Source organism: Oryctolagus cuniculus, chromosome X, assembly GCF_964237555.1.
Source record: "Oryctolagus cuniculus chromosome X, mOryCun1.1, whole genome shotgun sequence".
Lineage (NCBI taxonomy): Eukaryota > Metazoa > Chordata > Mammalia > Lagomorpha > Leporidae > Oryctolagus > Oryctolagus cuniculus.
In genome coordinates, this window is record NC_091453.1 from 40,002,183 (window position 1) to 40,022,183 (window position 20,001).

General features: G+C 36.3%; 1 pseudogene; it reads right to left on the minus strand.

Moving 5' to 3' along the window:
* LOC100352613 (serine/threonine-protein kinase PAK 5 pseudogene) overlaps positions 1-20,001 on the minus strand; it is a 54,751-nt pseudogene that overhangs the window by 453 nt on the left and 34,297 nt on the right.

The window sequence follows — 20,001 nt, forward strand, 5'->3', positions numbered from 1 at the left end:
CATGTATATGTTTTGTGGAATCTCTGTTCTGTTTCAGTGATGCATTTGTCTATTCTGCCAGTTTCATTCAATTCAGATATTGTAGCATTAATTTTAATATTTGGTAATTACCTCTCAGTGGTAATTCTTTTTCTGAATCTTTGTCTTATTCCATTTTATGCTGCTATAACAGATTACCTGAGACTGAATAGTTTATAAATTACAGAGATTTACTTCTTACACTTCTAGAGATTGAGAAGTCCAATATTGATGTTTCAGCATCTGGCATCTTGCTGAGGTCTTCCCATGGTGGAAGGTGAGAAGTTGAAAGAGGTTGAGGGGCTGGCACTGTGGCAGAGCAGGTTAAAACTGCTGCTTGCAGTGCCAGCATCCCATGTGGGTGCCAGTTCCAGTTCGAGCTGGTCCACTTCCAGTCCAGCTCTCTGCTATGGCCTGGGAGAGCAGTAGAAGATGACCCAAGTGCTTGGCCGCTATACCCAGGAAGCTCCTGGTTTCAGATCAGCCCAGCTCCTACCATTGCAGCCATTTGGGGAATAAACCAGCAGATGGAAGTTCTCTCTCTGCATCTTCTTCTTTGTAACTCTGCCTTTCAAATAAATAAATAAATCTTTAAAAAAAGAAGAGGTTGAGAGTGACAGAGCAAAAGGGGCTTAACTCATCCATTATCAGGAATTCGTTTGCCTGTTGATGACATTAATCTGGTTATGAGGGCAGACCGTGTCTCATGCATGACTTAATCACCTTTTAAAGATCTCACTTATCTTTTTCGTTTTAAAGATTTATTTAGTTATTTGAAGGAATTACAGAGAGAGAGGGAGGGAGAAAGAGAGATGCTCCATCTGCTGGTTCACGTTCCAATAGCTACAACAACAGGGGCTAGACTAGACTGAAACTAGGAGCCAGGAGCTTTCATCCAGGTCTCTGTGGTTGTGGGGGTCCAATTCTTGGGCAGTTAGGCACATTAAAAGGGGGCTGAATTGCAAGTGGAGAACCTGGGACTCAAATTGGTGCCTAAAAGGGATGCCAGCATCACAGACACCAAGCTTAACCCCCTCACCACAATGCAGGTTCCACTTGACAGTCATACACTGCAGGTTAGATTTCCAATATATAACCTGTGGGGGACCCATTGAAGCCATCACACTCTTCTCAGTCATTCTCATGCATTTTTTTCTTTCAGAAGATTAGAACAAATATATACCCCTACAATCTTATTGGAATTTGAGAGAAGTTACATTAAATGTATAGGTTAATGCAGGGAGAATTGAAGATTTTGTGAAATTGCATTTCTCATCAAAGAATCTGGTATGTTTCTCCATTTGTCTTTTATGTACTTTAATTTAGCTTCATAACATTTATTAGGTATCTATTTCCCCTTGATTGTTATTTTGTTTAGATTTATTTCTAGATAGTTTAGAGTTGTTAATTGGTAATGGAAACTATTTTCCTGTTACATTTCCTAATTGATGATTGCTAGTATATAGAAAAGTTTGATTTCTATTGATGAAACCTATCTCTTCTTCCCACCCTTCTTTTATTGCATTAACTAGAACTTCCAGAAGAATGTTAAATTTTAGTGGGAATAGGAGACATCCTTGTCTTGTTCCTAACTCTTTTAGAAATGAATTTCATGTTTCAAATTTAGATATATTTGCAGTTGACTCCTTATAAATACTATTCATAAAGTTAAAATTTTCTTTTAAATTTCAGAGTTACAATTAAGCATTCTTTAATATTTGGTACTTTTTCACTTAAAATTAGGTCTTTGAGAATCATCCATATTGGAATTTGCTTTTTTGTTGAAGTGAAACTCAACTAACATAAAACTTTCTCCCCATTTTAAGATATGAAATTCAGAGGCATTTAATTGGTTTATTCATTGTTGTACAGACATCACTTTTATTTCATTCCAAAACACTCTCATCAAATTCACTGTTTTTTTTTCTTTGTTTTACAATGGCTTCCCCCCCATAACTTCCCTCCCACCCGCAACCCTCCCCTTTCCCTCTCCCTCCCCCCTTCCATTCACATCAAGATTCATTTTCAATTCTCTTTATATACAGAAGATCAGTTTAGCATATATTAAGTAAAGATTTCAACAGTTTGCACCCACATAGAAACACAAAGTGAAAAATACTGTTTGAGTACTAGTCACTATGTTTTTAAGATTCATTGATGTTGTAACACAGATTCCCATTTTATGGCTGAATGATACTATTCTAATCTATGCATCTCTCTCTCTCTCTGTATATATATATATATATATATATACACACACATACACACATGAACACATAATATTTTATTATATACTTATTTTGGTGGGCATTTAGATTGTTCATTCCTCGGCACTTCTTGGTCTTTGGGATAAAATCAAGTAGATTGTTTCCACCTTATAGCTATTATAAATAGTGCCACTACTAACATTGGCTCACATGTTTTTATTTGAACACCTATTTTTAATTATATATTTAACTTTAACTGCTAACTTGTTCCACACTGACTACACCCATTACATTTCCATTAGCAAACTAAGAGGGTTCCATTTTCTCCACATTCCTTGCTAACCCTTTTTTATTTTTTATTTTTTTTCTGGTTTCTAAGTATATTTGGAAAATTGTATAAAAGATAATGCATATTTCCCATTTTTAGCCTCCTAATAGCCTCAGTAGTAATGAAGTAGTATTTCAGTGTAATTTTGATTTGCATCTCATTGAACATGTGCTTACTGCCAATGTTTATTACTTCTTTGGAGAAATGCAATTCAAGTATTTTTGTTCTTGAGTTGTAAGAGTCCTTTATATATTTACTGTATATAACCCTTATCTGATATGCAGTTGTACTAGTTTTCTAGAGATGTCATAAGAAATCACAGACTGTGTATCTTAACATAAATTTATCATAGTTCTGGAATATAGATGTACAAGGAAAAATGATAGCAAATTTGTTTTCTTCTGAAGCATCCCCTTGGCTTATGTAGATGCTGCTTTTCCCTTGTGTCTATTTGTGTGTATCCTAATCTCTTTTAATTATAAGGGAACAAGTCAGAGTGCATTAAGGACTACCCAAGGGTCTCCTTTTAACATAATTATCCTGTTAAAGCCCTGTCTCCAAATACAGTTGCATTCTATGATACTGAAGGCTAAGACTTCAACATGTGAATTTGGGGACAGTGGTACAATTCAACTCATAATAGAGGCTTACAAGTGTTTTTTATTATAAAGATTTATTTATTCATTTGAAAGGCAGAGTTAAGGAGAGGCAGAGGCAGAGAAGAGAGAAGTGTTCCATCCGTTGGTTCACTTCCCAAATGACTGCAACAGCTGGAGCTGGGCCAATCCGAAGCCAGGAGCCAGGAATTTCTTCCAGGTCTCCTACATGAGTGCAGGGGCCTAAGAACTCGGGCCATCATCTTCTGCTTTCCCAAGCCATAGCAAAGAGCTGGATTGGAAGTGGAGCAACTGGCACCCAAATGGGATGCTGGCACTGCAAGGCAGTGGCTTTACCCTTTGTGCCACTGCTTTGACTCCTTTACAAGAGTTTTCTTCCATTCAGAATAGTATCTTTTTACTTTCTTAATAGTGTTGTATGATAATGAAAGGTTTTGATTTTTACAAACTCAAATTTAGAGTCATGTTTGTGTTTTTGGTGCCATATCTAAAATTACATTTCTAAATTCAAATTCATGAAGATATACCGTCATGTTTTGTACTTGAGTTTTCTAGATGTGGCTATTATATTTTATCTTTGATCATTTTATTTGGTGGAGGCCATATTTACCACTTATTTATTTATTTTTTACTTTTTATTTTTTAAATTTTATTTAAGTTGTACAAGTGTTATGTTTCATATATACAGTTTTAGGAACATAGTGACACTTTCTCCCCTACCTCTCTCCTGCCCACACTCCAACCCTTCTTCCTCCTCCTTCTCAGATTGTCACTCTTAATTTTTAAGATAGTCTATTTTCAGTTTACTTAATGATTGTATAGCTAACCCTACACTAAGTGAAAAGAGTTCAACAAATAGTATGAAGGGGGAAAAAAAAACTGTTCTTCAATGGAAGAGACAAGTGCTGTAAACAATCATTTATTCTCAAAATGTCTGTTTCACTCCAGTACATTACATTTCAGGTACTCTATTATAGTTACCACAGATCAGGGAAAACAGTTTTTTGGGAACTGCCTTATTTTACTAAGTATAATGGTTTTCAGTTTTGTTGCAAAATGTTTCCATTTTGTTGCAAAAGACAGAATTTCATCATTTTTACAGCAGAGTAGCACTCAATAGTGTGTGTATATATACATATAAATACATATATATATATATATATGTATGTATTTCTTTATCCAGTCAACAGTTGGAAATTTGGATTGATTCCATATCTTAGCTATTGTAAATTGTGAAGCAATGAACATGGGGGTACAGATAACTCTTTCATATACTGATTTCTTTTGGTTTGGGTAAATTTCCATGATTGGGAAGCCTGGCATAGGGTGAAACCTTATTGTGGTTTTGATTTACGTTTCCCTGATGGCTAGTGATCCTGAGCATTTTCTCAAGTGTTTGTTGGCCATTTGAATTTCCTCTCTTGAAAAATGCCTGTTCAAGTCCTTTGCCCAATTTTTAACTGAATTGTTTGTTTTGTTGTTGAGTTACTTCAGCTCTTTATAGATTCTGGATGTTAACCTTTTATCAGCTGCTCAGTTTGTAAATATTTTCTCCCATTCTGTAGGTTGTGTCTTCACTTTGCTGAGTGTTTCTTTTGTAGTACAGAAGGTTCTCAGCTTGATGTAATCCCATTTGTCAATTTTGGCTTTGATTACCTGTACATCTGGGGTCTTTTCCAACAGTTTTTCCTATGCCAGTGTCTTGCAGTGCTTCCTCTATGTTTTCTAGTAATTTGATCACTTGGTGATCCAGTTTCGCCAGCACCATTTGTTGACTGTCCATTCTCCAGGGATTGATTGATTTTAGCTCCTTTGTCAAAGATAAGTTGGTTGTAGATGCATGAATTTTTTCTGGATTTTCTATTTTGCTCCATTGGTCTACCCATCAGTTTTTGTGCCAGTACCAGGCTGATTTGATTATAACTAATATGTAGTATGTCTTGAAATCAGGTGTTGTGATGCTTCTGGATTTGTTTGTGTTGTATAAGATTTTTTTAGCTATTCAGGGTTTCATGTACTTCCCTATGAGTTTTATCATTTTTTCTAGATCTGCAAAGATTGCTATTGATATTTTGACTAGGATTGCATTGAATCTTTAAATTGCTTTTGGTAGTATTGATGTTTTGATGATATTGAGTTTTGCAATCCATGAACATGGAATATTTTCCATTTTTATGGTCTTCTTCTTTCTTTAGTGTTTTGTGTTTTTCATCATAGAGATCTTTGACATACTTAGTTAAATTGTTTTCAGGTATTTGATTTTTTTTGGAGCTATTGTGAATGGGACAGATCTTAAAAGTTCTTTTTTCAGCCATAGCATTCTCTTTGTATACAAAGGTTATTGATTTTTTTCCATGTTGATTTTGTATCCTGCCACTTTACCAAAATCTTTTATGAGCTCTAATAATCTCTAAGTGGAGTCTTTAGGATCCCCTATATATAGAATCATGACATCTGAAAATAGGAAGTGTTTGGTTCTTCCTTTCCAGTTTGTATCCCTTTGGTTTATTTTTCCCACCTGATGTTTTGGTTAAATCTTCCAGGACTATCTTAAATAGCAATGGTGAGAGTGGGCACCCTTGTCTAGTTCTAGATCTTAGAGGGAATGCTTCCAACATTTCCCAATTAAATAGGATGCTGACCTTGGGTTTGTCTTAAATTGCCTTCAATGTGTTGAGGAATATTCCTTCTCTACCTGATTTGCTTAATGTTTTCATCATTAAATTGTGTTTTATCAAATGCTTTCTGTGCATCTATTGAGATAACCATATGGTTTTTTTCTTCAGTTTGTTAATATGATATATCACATTTATTGATTTACAAATGTTATCCCTGCATACCAGAGATAAATCCTACTTTGTCCGTGTGAATGATATCTATTATGTGTTGTTGGGTTCAATTGGCCAATGTTTTGTTGAGGATTTTTACATCTAGGTCCATCTGGGATATTGGTCTAGAGTTATTTTTCTCTGTTGTATCTTTTTTGGAATTAAGGTGATGTAGGGTTCATAGCAGAAGTTTGGGAGGATTGCTTCCCTTTCAATTGTCTTGAATAGCTTGAAGAGAAATATAATTAGTTTTTCTTTAAATGTCTACTAGAATTCAGCAGTGCAGCCATCTGGTCCTGGGTTTTTCTTTGTTGGAAGGGTCTTTATTACTGATTCAATTTCTATCTTGGTTATTAATCTATTTAGGTTTTCTTTCTTTACGACTCAGTTTTGTATGTGTCTAGGAATCTATCCATTTCTTTTATATTTCCCAATTTTTTGGCATATCACTCTCTGTAGTAGTTCCTGATGATTCTTTTTTTATTTCCATGGTATCTGTTGTTGCATTTAGGTTATCATCCTTGATTTTATTGATTTGGGTCTTCTCTATTTTTTTTTTATTAGTTGGGCCAATGATGTATCAGTTTCTCTTAGCCTGTAGAGTTTCTGATGAGAAGTCAGCTGTGATCCTAATTGAAGATACTTTGAAAATACTCTGGAGTTTCTCTCATGAATATTTTTGAATCTTTTCTTTATGTTTTATTTTGAAAATGTGTTGTGGTGAAGATCTTTTCTGGTCATGTCTGTTAGGAGTTCTGTGTGCCTCCTGTACTTGGACATCTCTTTTTATCCCCAAATTGGGGAAGTTTTCTGTAATTATTTCACTAAATAGGCCTTTTAGTCCATTTTCTTTCCACGCTTTCAGGAAAACTTAAGGCCCATATGTTGGGTCATTTGATAGTATCCCATAAATCTCCTACGCTCTTTCTTTTTGGTCTGACTGTAAGATGCAAAGATATGTCTTCTAGTTCAGATATTCTTTCTTCTGCTTCACCAATTCTGCTGCTAAGGCTTTCCACCACATTTTTTTTTGATTTGTTGAATTCTTCATTTCTAGTATTTCATTTTTATTTCTCTTTAAAATCTCAATTTCATGGGAAAAATTTTCATTCATTTCATGTATAGTTTTCTTTAGTTCTTCATTTGGCTTCTGATGGCTTTTGAGTAACCCTAAGATTATTTTTTATTCCATTTCTGGCATTTTCTCAATCTCTTCATCTTTACATTCTAATATTGAAATGTTATCATGTTCCTTTGGGGATGTCATGGTTTCTTCCTTATTATTTTTTGAATTTCTACATTTGTTTTTAGGCATTTGTGGAGTTGATTTTTTTTTTCCTCAGAAGGCTTTTTTCTTTGAGTTGCGCCTCTGTGGCTTGCTGGAATGTCTGCACATTCATTGAATAGCAACTGGTGTGTGGTTGGTGTGGCCAGTGAGCTCTTGTCAGTGCTCCAGGCAAGTGTCCAAGTTAACACTGAAGTTGGGCATGGTAGATCTCAATATCCAAGAGTTAGTCCCCAGTGTGTTCCATACTACCATATGAACCTCACATATTATCTGCACAGACCTCACTTTAAGCACAATTCCTGCTGCAATGACATGCTCTAGGCAACTAAGGAGCTCTGAGCATGTGAAGCAACACCGAGTAATTGCCAAGAGACCCAGCTACACATTGCAGCTTCTCATGTAACCACCAAGTCCCCACAATCTCCACACAAGACTCCCACAGTGGCTGGGTCCAGAGGTTTCTCTCTACCCTGCCAGCCTGTCCAGTTAACAGAGAGGCAGATGTTCCCCAAAACAGCTCTTGATCCTGGGAGACTGTGGGTTGTTCAGCCACTTCCCAGCCAGACTTAAAGTCAGTGGGGACTGTGGATTTTTCCCTCCACTGGAATCTCTGGATCACACACACACACACACACACACACACGAGCCACTGAAAAAATATTGCTCTCTCCCTGCCACTGATGCCAGTACTGCTGAGAAGATGGCGGCCTTTATCAACCAGTTCCTATGTGTAATCACAAAGTCTTCTGGAGCTCCTGCCCTAACCTAGAATGGCACCTGCCCTTTCTTAGCTAAGCCATGGGCACTGTTGTGGGGAAGTTGGGGCAGGTAAATGTGCTCCTTGTACTTCCACTATGTCCATGGGCCACCACAAGCAACTGCCAGTCCCCAGGGCTCCAGTCCAGACTCAAACCATAGTCTCCTTCTACCTATATCACCATGGGTTGCAGCAGTTCATTGCAGCATTCACTCACTCTGGCACTTGGCTGCTGCAGTTGTGCTTGTGTTCATGTCCGTGCTGTGCATTTGCACCCTCCACACAGGTCCATGGCATTCCTCTTCCTCTTGCAGGATTTCCAGTGCAGTTTTCTTTCAAATTTTCCTGAGAGTGCAATTCCTACACGGTTTTCTTTTTTTTTTTTACTGTTTATCAATAGCCTAGTGCAGTATGTCATTCCCTAATTCACCATCTTGGAATCTCCCTTTTTGATCCATTTTGAATGAATTTTTATATATGGTATGAAATAAGGGTCAAATTTTATTCTTTCATACATAACCTCAGAGTTATCCCAGAATTATTAAATCAATCATTAATTGCCAATCAACACACTGGCAAGTATCAATTAAGCATAAGATACAGGGGTTTATTTTTGAGTTACTTATTCTTTTAGTCTACATGAGTGTCTTTATACAGTACCAGTGTTATGATTTCTGTAGCTTGCAGTAATCTTGCTCGTTTAGAATTTTCAATTAATGCATTTTATTTATTTGTTTTAAGATATATTTATTTATTTGAAAGGCAGAATTACAGAGAGGTCTTCTATCCACTGGATTTCTTCCCAAATGGCGGCAACAGCCAAGACTGGGCCAGACCTAAACCAGGAGCCAGGAGCTTCTTTCAGGTCTCCCAAGTGGATGGCAGTGGCTCATGCACTTGAGCCATCTTTCTCTGCCTTTCCCAGGCCAATAACAAGGGGCTGGATTAGTAGTGGAGCAACAGGGAACCGGGGGTGGCTTAACACACAATGCCATAATGCCAGGCCTGGTAATGCATTGAAATGCAATGAAAAAGACTGTTAACAGAAAGCTTTCTTCTTATTTTTAAAACCATCTATAGAGGCAGGTATATATGCATATAAATCCTCAAGATAAAATGAAGTTTAGAATGGTATATCAGGAATTTCATTCCTTTCAGTTTGGAAATTAGATATTAGCTAGTATGAATCTGTAGAATTTAGCAAATTAGCTCTCTTTTGGGTCATGATTCTATCGTATGATATTTATTAGTGCACCATTCCAAATCTTGATCGTGTAAAAATTCTAAATTTTGCCTCCTGGTATATGTATTTCCTTAATATTGTTTCCTTCTTGGTATGGTCATGCCAAAGTTTATTTTTATTGTGATAAAACATATATAAATTTTACCATTATTACCATTTAAGATGTGTACAAGGGAAATAAGTTGCTTTCACATTGTTTTGAGGCAATCACCACACACCTTCACCAGAATTTTTACATCTTTCAAAGCTTGAACTCCACATACATTAACTAATAAATCCCTATTTTCCCAATCCTGCAGGCCCTAGCAGACATCATTCTGTTTTGGCTCATTATGAATTGAATTTTGCTATGTATCCTATGTAAGTGGAATCTACATTATTTGTCCTTTTGTAATTGGCTTATTTTATTTAAAGTTACAACATTTATCCGATTATGCCATGGATCAAAATTTCTATAGATGTTAAAAGGAACATTTTAACTATAGAAGTTAAATATTTCCATAAATATATAAAATATTTCTATATAATAAATATTTATAAGTATATACTATATACATATAAAATATTTCTAGAGAAGTTAAAATATTCATACATATTCCAATTTTGAATATCCATCTGTTGATGGACTTGGTTAGCTTCCATCTTTTAGCTATCATAAATAATACTGCTAAGAAAATAAATGGGTATGCAAATATTTTTATATGTCCTTGCTTTCAGTTCTCTTAGGTATAAATCCAAAAGTGAAATACCTAGATCACATAGTAATTTAATGTTTATTTTTAGAGGATACTCTATGCTATGTTCTACAATGGCTGCATCATTTTATATTCCTCTAGCAGTGTACACGTGTTCTGATTTCAACACATCCTTATTAACATGTTATTTTCTCCTATTTCAATAATAGCTATCCTAATGAGTGTTAGATATTATCTCAATACGCTTGTGATTTGCATTTGCATTTCCCTAATGATTAGTGATGCTGAGAATCTTTCTACTTGCTTACTGGCTGTTTGTACCTCTGTGTTAGAAAATGTCTATTCATATTCTTGGCCAATATTTCTTTTTAAAAATTAGTTTCATTTATGCTAAACAAATTTCATGTATTTTATACGTACATATTTAGGAACATAGTGACACTTCCCACGCTACCCTTCCTCCCCCCAAATGCTCTAACACTTCCTCCTTCCTTCCTTCCTTATTCCCTCTCTTAATTTTTATAATAATCTACTTTCAGTTTATGATATAGGACTAACCCTACAATAAGAGCTCAACAAATAGAAGAAAAAAACACTGTTCCTCAACAGTAGAGACAAGGGTTATAAACAATCATCAAGTATCAATTTATATTTTACATTTGTCAATTTCAATTCCATTTTCAGTACTCTAATAGTTACCACAGATCAGGGAAAATATATGGTATTTCTGTTTTTGGGATTGGCTGATTTCACTAAGTATAATGGTTGCCAGTTTTATCTGTTTTGTTGTGAAAGACAGGGTTTCATTATTTTTTATGGCAGAGTAGTATTCTCCGATATATATATATATATAATTTATATAATTTATATACATATATATATAAATTTGTATTTTATATATATAAAATTTATCCAGGCAACAATTGATGGACATCTGTGTTGATTCCATGTCTTAGCTGTTGTCAACTGAGCTGTAATAAACGTGGCTATAGATAATTTTCATATGCTGCTTTCATTTCCCTTTGGCAAAATCCAAGGAGTGGCATTACTGGGATATATGCTATGTTTATTTTTAGCTTTCTGAGATATCTCCATACTGTCTTCCACAATCACTGTACTAGCTGATATTCCCACCAACAGTGGATTAGGATACCTTTTCCCCCACATCATCACCAGCATTTGTTGTTTGTTGATTTCTGTATGAGAGCCATTCTAACTGAAGTGAAGTAAAACCTCATTGTGGTTTTGATTTGCATTTCCCTGATGGCTAGTGTTGCTGAGCATTTTCTCAAGTGTCTGCTAGCAATTTGAATTTTCTCTCTTGAAAAATGGGTGTTCAAGTCCTTTGCCTGTTTCTTGACTGGATTGTTTGTTATTGAGTTGCTTGAGCTTTTTATAGATTCTGGATATTAATCCTTTATCAGTTGCATAGTTTGCAAATATTTTCTACCATTCTGTTGCTTTCCTCTTCACTTTCTGAGTGTTTCTTTTGCAGTGCAGAAGTTTCTCAGCTTGGTATAATCTCATTTGTCAATTTTAGCTTTGATTTCCTGTGCTTTTGGGTTTTTTAAAAGAAGTCTTTGCCAATGCCAATGTCTTGCAGAGTTCCCTGATATTTTTATCTAGAAATTTGATGGCATCAGGTTGTAGATTTAGGTCCTTGATTCATTTTGAGTTGATTTTTGTATAATGTGTAAGGCAGGGGGTTTGTTTCATACTTCTGCATGTGGAGATCCAGTTTTGCCAGCATCAGTTGTTAAAGATACTGTCTTTTTCTTGGGATTGATTTTAGCTCTCTTATCAAAGAAGGTTTATGTGGATTAATTTGTGAAGTTTCTATTCTGTTACATTGCTCTACATGTCTACTTTTGTGCCAGTAACTGGATATTTTGTTTATAATGACATTGTAGGATATCTTGAAATGTGGTATTGAGAAGCCTCCGGCTTTGTTTTTGTTGCTTTAGCTATTCAGGGTGTCTTGTTTCCATATGAATTTTAGCATCATTTTTTCTCTAGATCGGAGAAAAATGTTGATATTTTGATTGGCATCACATTGAATCTATAAATTGCTTTTGGGAGTATGGGCACTTTGATGATGTTAATTCTTCCAATCCATGAATATGGAAGATTTTTCCATTTTTGTGTCATATTATATTCCATTCCTTAATGTTTTATAATTTTCATAGTAGAGATATTTCACACCCTTGGTGAAATTTGTTTCCAACAAATTTAATTCTTTTTAGTGAATAGGACTGATCTTAGAAGTTCTTTCTCAGCCATTGCATTGTCTGTATAAACAAAAGGCTATTGATTTTTATGTGTTAATTCCATATCCTGCCACTTTACCAAACTCTTTTATGAGTTCCAATAGTCTCTAAGTGCAGTCTTTTGGTTCTCCTCTATATAGAGTCATGTCATCTGCAAATAGGAATAATTTGACTTCCTACTTTCCAATTTGTGTCCCTTTGATTTCTTTTTTTGTCTAATGACTCTGGCTAAAACTTCCAGGACTTTATCTCATAGCACTGGTGAAAGTGAACGTCCTTATTTGGTTCCAGAGCTTAGTGGAAATGCTTCCAACTTTTCCACCTTCAATAAGATGCGGGTTTTGTGTTTGTAATAAATTGCCTTGATTATACTGAAGAGAATTTTTCTATACCCAATTTGCTTAAGGTTTCCATCATGAAAGGATGTTGTATTTTCTCAAAAGCTTTTTCTGTATCTTTTGATATAATCAAATGGTTTTATTCTTCAGTTTATTAATGCAATGCATCATACTGATTGGTTTACAAATGTTGAACTATCCCTGCATCCCAGGGATTACTTCCAGTTGGTCTGGGTAAATGATCTTTCTGTTGTTTCGTTGGACTCTATTAGCTGGTATTTTGTTGAGGATTTTTCCATCTGTGTTCACCAGGTATATTGGTATACAGTTCTACCTCTCTGGTGTATTATTTTATGGCTCAGAAATTAAGGGGTTGCTGGCCTGATAGGAGGAGTTTGGGAGGATTCTCTTCCTATCAGTTGTTTTGAACAGCCTGAGAATTGGAATTTGTCCTTCTTCAAATGTCACCTCTAATTCAGCAGTGAAGCCTTTTGGCCCTGGACTTTTCTTTGTTGGGAGGGTTTTTACTACTGATTCAATCTCCATCTTAGTTATTAGTCTGTTTAAGCATTCTGTGACTTCATGACTCAATTTTGGAAGATTGTATGTGTCCAGGAATCTAGCCATTTCTTCTAGATTTTCCAATTGGTTGGCAACTGACTGTTTATATAGTAATTCTGATGATTCTCTTTATTTCTGTGGTACCTGTTGTTACATTTCCCTTTTCAGCTCTTTTTTTTTATTGATTTAGGTCTTCTCTTTCTTTTGGTTAGTTGGACCATTGGAGTATCACTTTTATTTTTTCAACAACAGAGTCACTGTGCACTTACTCCTCATGTAGGATCTCTGTCCTTAATGTGCTGTACATTGTGGTTTAATGCTATAACTAGTACTCAAACAGTATTTTTCACTTTGTGTTTCTATGTGGGTGCAAACTGTTGAAATCTTTACTTAATGTATGCTAAACTGATCTTCTGTATATAAAGAGAATTGAAAATGAATCTTGATGTGAATGGAAGGGGGGAGGGAGAGGGAAAGGGGAGGGTTGCGGGTGGGAGGGAAGTTATGGGGGGGGGATGCCACTGTAATCCATAAGCTGTACTTTGGAAATTTATATTCATTAAATAAAAGTTAAAAAAAAAATCACCTCTTCATTTCAGTGATCATTTGTGTTCTTTTTCTGTTCCAATTTTATTTGTTTCTTCTCTAATTTTAATTATTTCTTTCCTCCTACTGATTTTCTGTTTGGTTTGTTATTTTTCTATGTCCTTGAGATGCATTGATAGCTCATTTATTTGCTGCCTTTCCAATTTATTCATGTTGGCACCAGTTGTTATAAACTTCCTTCTTAACACTGGTTTCACTATATTCCATAAGTTTTGATATGTTGTATTGTTATCTGCATTCATTTCCAGGAATATTTTAAATTTCTCTTTTGATTTACTCTATGACCACTTTCCATCAGGATCATGTTATTCAACCTCCATGTGTTTATGTGTTTGCACATTTTCTAGAGTTTCTTCAGTTATTATTTCCAGCTTCATTCTATTTTGGTCAGAAAAGACACCAGGTATGATTTTAGTTTTTTTTTTTAATTTGCTAAGTCTTGCTTTATAGCCTAGTATATGGTTTATTTTTCAGAAATTCCATGCACTGATAAGAAGTATGTGTTTTCTTCAACTGTGTAATGAAAGGTTCTGTAGATATCAGTTAGGTCTATTTGGTCCTTAGTGTGGATTAGCTCTCTTTGTTGATTTTTTTATCTGGTTCATCCATCCATTGATTAAAATTCAGTGTTGAATCCACCAATGCTATTTTATTAGAGTCTATGTCTCCCTTTAGATCTTAACATTTTCTTTAAATAGCCAGTGCTCTATAATTTGGTGAATACACATTTATTATAGTCATATCTTCCTGTTGAATTGATCTTTTAACAGTTTTGTGTTAAGGTCTATTTTTTCTGACGTTAGGATGGCTACAGTTGCTAATGTTTGCTTTCTGTTAGCATGGAATAACTTTTTCCATCCTTTTGCTTTCATTCTGCATGTATCTTTGTTGGTGAGGGTGTTTTGTGTAGGCAAGAAATGCATGGATATTGTTTTTAATCTATTCAGCCAGTCTGTATCATTTAATGGGGGGAGTTTAGGCCATTTACATTCAACATTACTACTTTTTTTGAAAGATATATTTATTTGAAAGGCAGAGATTTACAGAGAGGTAAAGAAAGAGGGTCGGGGGTGGGGAGGGAGATGGAGAGGGAGAAGGAGAGGGAGAATCTTCTGTCCATTGATTCACTCCCCAAATGGCTGCAACAGCTGGAGCTGGACTGATCTGATGCCAGTATCCAATATCTTCTTCCAGGTCTCACACATGGTACAGGTGCCCCAGGACTTGGGTTGTTATTTACTGTCTCAGGAAATAAATAGAGCTGCATCAGAAGTGGAACAGCCAGGGCTTCAACTAGGGCCCATATGGGAGGGCAGTATTGCAGGTAGAGGCTTTACCCACTATGCCACAGCACCAGCCCCGCAAGGTTGCTATTCAGAAGTAACGACTTGGCTCTGCCATTTTTCCATATGTATTCCTATTGTTTTCTTAGGGTTTCCTTTGTACTTTTACTGAGAGATTTTCTTACTCTCCGTTCTTTCATAATGATGACTATCTTTGTATGTGTAGTACATCCTTAGGCATAATTTGTAATGCTGAATGAGTTTTGACAAATTCAATTTTTTTTTCATATGGAAGGTCTTTATTTCACCTCCATTCATAAATGAGAACTTGGCAGGGTAGGGTATTTTGGATTGACAGTTTCTTTTTTTCTTTTAAAACTTGGCTATGTTTCTCCATTCTCTCTTAGCCTACAGGTTTTCTGATAATAAATCAGCTGTGAGTCTAATTGGAGATCCTCTGAAAGTAATTTCTTCTTTCTCTCATGAACATTTTAGAATCTTTTCTTTATGTTTTACAGCTGAATGCTTGATGACACTGTGTCATGGTGAAGTTCTTCTCTGGTCGTGTCTTAGGAGTTCTGGTTGCCTCGTTTATTTGGATGTCCATTTCTTTCTCCAAACTGAGGGAGTTTTCTGCTCCATTCTCTCTTTCCACACCTTCAGCAGGTCCTGTGACCTCTATGTTTGGTACTCAGTAGTATCCCATAAATCTCCAACACTCTTTTAAATTTTCTAATTTCTTCTTTTTCTTTTTCTTTTTTTTTGGTTTGACTGAGATATTTCCAATTATCATCTTCTAGCTTGGAATATTCTTTCTTCTGCATCACCAAGTCTGTTGTTAAGGCTTTCAAGTCTATTTTGTTTTTAATTTGGCATATTGAATTCTTAATTTCTAATATTTCAGTTTGGTTTCTCTTCAAAATCTAAATCTCATGGGAATAATTTTTCCTTTATGACATATATTAATTTCTTTAACTCCTAAATTTGCTTGTCATTGCTTCTGAGTAATTGTATGATCATTCTTTTGTATTCCTTTTCAGGCATTTAATCAATGTCTTTGTCTTTACATTCTGATATTGAAAAGTTGTTGTGGTTTTTGGGGAGAATCATGTTCTCTTCCTTCATCTCATGTCTTGAATTTCTGCATTTATTTTAGGCATTTATGGAAATACTTGTTGATTCTCTTCTCTGATGGATTATGTCTTTGATCTATGCTCGTGGTTTAGTGGAGTGTCTTCTCTTTCAGTGAATATTCAGAGGGGTGACTGGCTGTGTCCAGCAAGCTCTATTCATGTGTTCCAGAGTGGGGGAAATATCCCAGGTGACACCCAAGTTTAGCATGGTAGATCTCTATTGTCATCAGGGGGAGGGTATGATCACCTCTGTTGGCATAATCACACCCTCACTGACTCTCTTCCAAGGTAATCAGTGCTCAGAGTTAGTCCACTATGAGTGCACCTTCACTGCTTAATGAACCACCCAATAGATCTGTGCTGTCCTACATTTGGCCACAGATCCCTCTACAATCACCCACTCCAAGCAATCTGGGAGCTCCAAGCCTCCGGCATTGCCTAGAGACCCAGCTACATCCTGTGCCCTACTGTACAGTCACAACATGCAAGGCTCCCACAGTCAGAGGGTGCAGAAGATCTGCTCTGCCCTGCGAGCCTATCCCATCCATAGAAAGAGCATAGACATTCTCAGAGCCCACTGCCTGTGGTTGTTCCATCTTGGCAGTTTAACCCCAAAGCCTGTGATAAGGTGAGAGGATGGGGATACCTAACAGTCAAACATGGGTGCCTAGCCTCCTGTCAACCCTCCAAGCTAGACTCAAAGTTAATGGGGTACATGGATTTTTCCCTCTGGTAAAATCCCCTGACCATAAGTGTGCACAAGAACTTGCACAGCTGCTTATATTATCAAAATGTCACCTTCTCTCTGCCTGTTGCCTAGTGCCCTTTTGGGGGTATGGGGAGGAAGACACATGCTTTTTCTTTGCTGGATTAGGCAGGTATTCTGCATCCTGTTAGGGCTCCAGGCAATACTAAAAAACACTGTGGTCCACAGGGCTATCCCTCTGATAATATCACTGGTGGCATGGACTGTTGCAGTCTGCTCTCACCTCACTCTACAAAGCTTGCATCTCCTCCAGAACTTAGATGCTGTGTGTGATGTTTGGGATTGCTGCTGCATGTCTGCACCTTCCACCATGCTCCATGATGTCCCTCTTCCTTCTATAGAATTTTCGTTGCAAGCTTCTCTCAGTGTCTCCCCTGGGAATGCACTTCTTCAGCTTCCTTCTGCCATTTTCCCATCATCTATATCAGTATACCTTTTCTCTATTTGGCCATCTTGGAACCCCTTTATTGTCAATTGGTTTGTGAGAAAGGTACCACAAATCAGTTGACAAAGGACAATCCATTCAGAAAATGGTTTTGGGGCAAATATATAGCAACATGAGGAAGAATGCAATTAGATCTTTAGTTCATGCAATATACAAAAATCACCTCAAAATGGACTAAAAACGTAAATGTAAGGCCACAAACTATGGACAACTAGAAGAAAATACAAGGTTAAAGTCCATGGCATTGATGTAGGTACTGGCAACAAAAGACAAAAGGACAAATGGGATTACATTAAACGAAAACAATTCTTCACAGTCAAGGAAGCAATCAATAGAGTGTAGATACAACCTACAGAATGGGAAAAATATTTGAGATCTGGACATCTGATAAGGAATCAATGTTCAAAATATATAAGGAATTCCTAAAACTGTTGGAAATAAATTGGCTTATAAATGGATAAAGGATCTTTTATTTTTAACTTTTATTTAATGAATATAAATTTCCAAAGTACAGAATATTGATTACAATGGCTTCCCCCCCATAACGTCCCTCCCACCTGCAACCCTCCCCTTTCCCACTCCCTCTCCTCTTCCATTCACATCAAGATTCATTTTCGATTTTCTTTATATACAGAAGATCAGTTTAGCATACATTAAGTAAAGATTTCAACAGTTTGCTCCCACACAGAAACATAAAGTGAAAAATACTGTTTGAGTACTAGTTATAGCATTAAATCTCAATGTATAACACACTAAGGACAAAGATCCTACATGAAGAGTAAGTGCACAGTGACTCCTGTTGTTGACTTAACAAATTGACACTCTTGTTTATGGCTTTGACTACCTGTGCTTCTGGGGTGTTTTCCAAGAAGTCATTGCCAGTACCTATATCTTGCAAGGTTTTTCCAATGCTCTCTAATAATTTGATGGTGTCAGGTAATAGATTTAAGTCTTTAATCCATGTTGAGTGAATTATGGTGTAAGGTAAAAGGTAGGGGTCTTGCTTCATGATTCTGCATGTGGAAATCCAATTTTCCCAGCACCATTTATTGAATAGACTGTCCTTACTCCAGGGATTGGTTTTGGATCCTTGATGAAATATCTGTAGATGTTTGGATTGATTTCTGGTGTTTCAATTCTGTTCCATTGGTCTATCCATCTGTTTCTGTACCAGTACCATGCTGTTTTGATAACAACTGCCCTGTAGTATGTCCTGAAATCTGGTATTGTGATGCCTCCGGCTTTGTTTTTGTTGTCCAAGATTGCTTTAGCTATTCGAGGTCTCCTGTGTCTCCATACGAATTTCAGCATCATTTTTTCCAGATCTGAGAAGAAGGTCTTCGGTATCTTGATTGGTATTGCATTGAATGTATAAATTGCTTTTGGGAGAATGGACATTTTGATGATATTGATTCTTCCAATCCATGAGCATGGAAGATTTTTCCATTTTTTGGTATCCTCTTCTATTTCTTTCTCTAAGGTTTTGTAATTTTCATCGTAGAGATCTTTAACGTCCTTGGTTAAGTTTATTCCAAGGTATTTGATTGTTTTTGTAGCTATTGTGAATGGGATTGATCTTAGAAGTTCTTCCTCAGCCGTGGCATTGCCTGTGTATACAAAGGCTGTTGATTTTTGTGCATTGATTTTATACCCTGCTACTTTGCCAAAATCTTCTATGAGTTCCAATAATCTCTTAGTAGAGTTCTTTGGGTCCCCTAAATAAAGAATCATATCATCTGCAAAGAGGGATAGTTTGAGTTCTTCTCTCCCAATTTGTATCCCTTTAATTTCTTTTTCTTGCCTAATAGCTCTGGCTAGAACTTCCAGAACTATATTGAATAGCAGTGGTGAGAGTGGGCATCCCTGTGTGGTACCAGATCTCAGTGGAAATGCTTCCAACTTTTCCCCATTCAATAGGATGTTGGCTGTGGGTTTTTCATAGATTGCTTTGATTGTATTGAGGAATGGTCCTTCCATACCCAGTTTGCTTAGATTTTTCATCATGAACGGGTGTTGTATTTTATCAAATGCTTTCTCGGCATCTATTGAGATAATCATATGGTTTTTCTTCTGCAGTCTGTTAATGTGGTGTCTCACATTGATTGTCTTGCACACATTAAACCATCCCTGCATACCAGGTATAAATCCCACTTGGTCTGGGTGGATGATCTTTCTGATGTGCTGTTGCATTCTATTGGTGAGAATTTTATTGAGGATTTTTGCATCTATGTTCATCAGGGATATTGGTCTGTAATTCTCTTTCAGTGCTGTATCTTTTTCCGGCTTAGGAATTAAGGTGATGCTGGCTTCATAGAAAGAATTTGGGAGGACTCCCTCTTTTTCGATTGCTCTGAATCATTTGAGAAGAATTGGAGTCAGTTCTTCTTTAAATGTCTGGTAGAATTCAGCAGTGAATCCATCTGGTCCTGGGCTTTTCTTTGTTGGGAGTGCCTTTATTACTGTTTCAATTTCTGTCTCAGTTATGGGTCTGTTTAGGTTTTCGATGTCTTCCTGGTTCAATTTAGGTAGGTTGCATGTGTCCAGGAGTCTATCCATTTCTGATAGGTTTCCCTGTTTGCTGGCATACAAGTACTTGTAGTAATTTCTGAGGATTCTTTTTA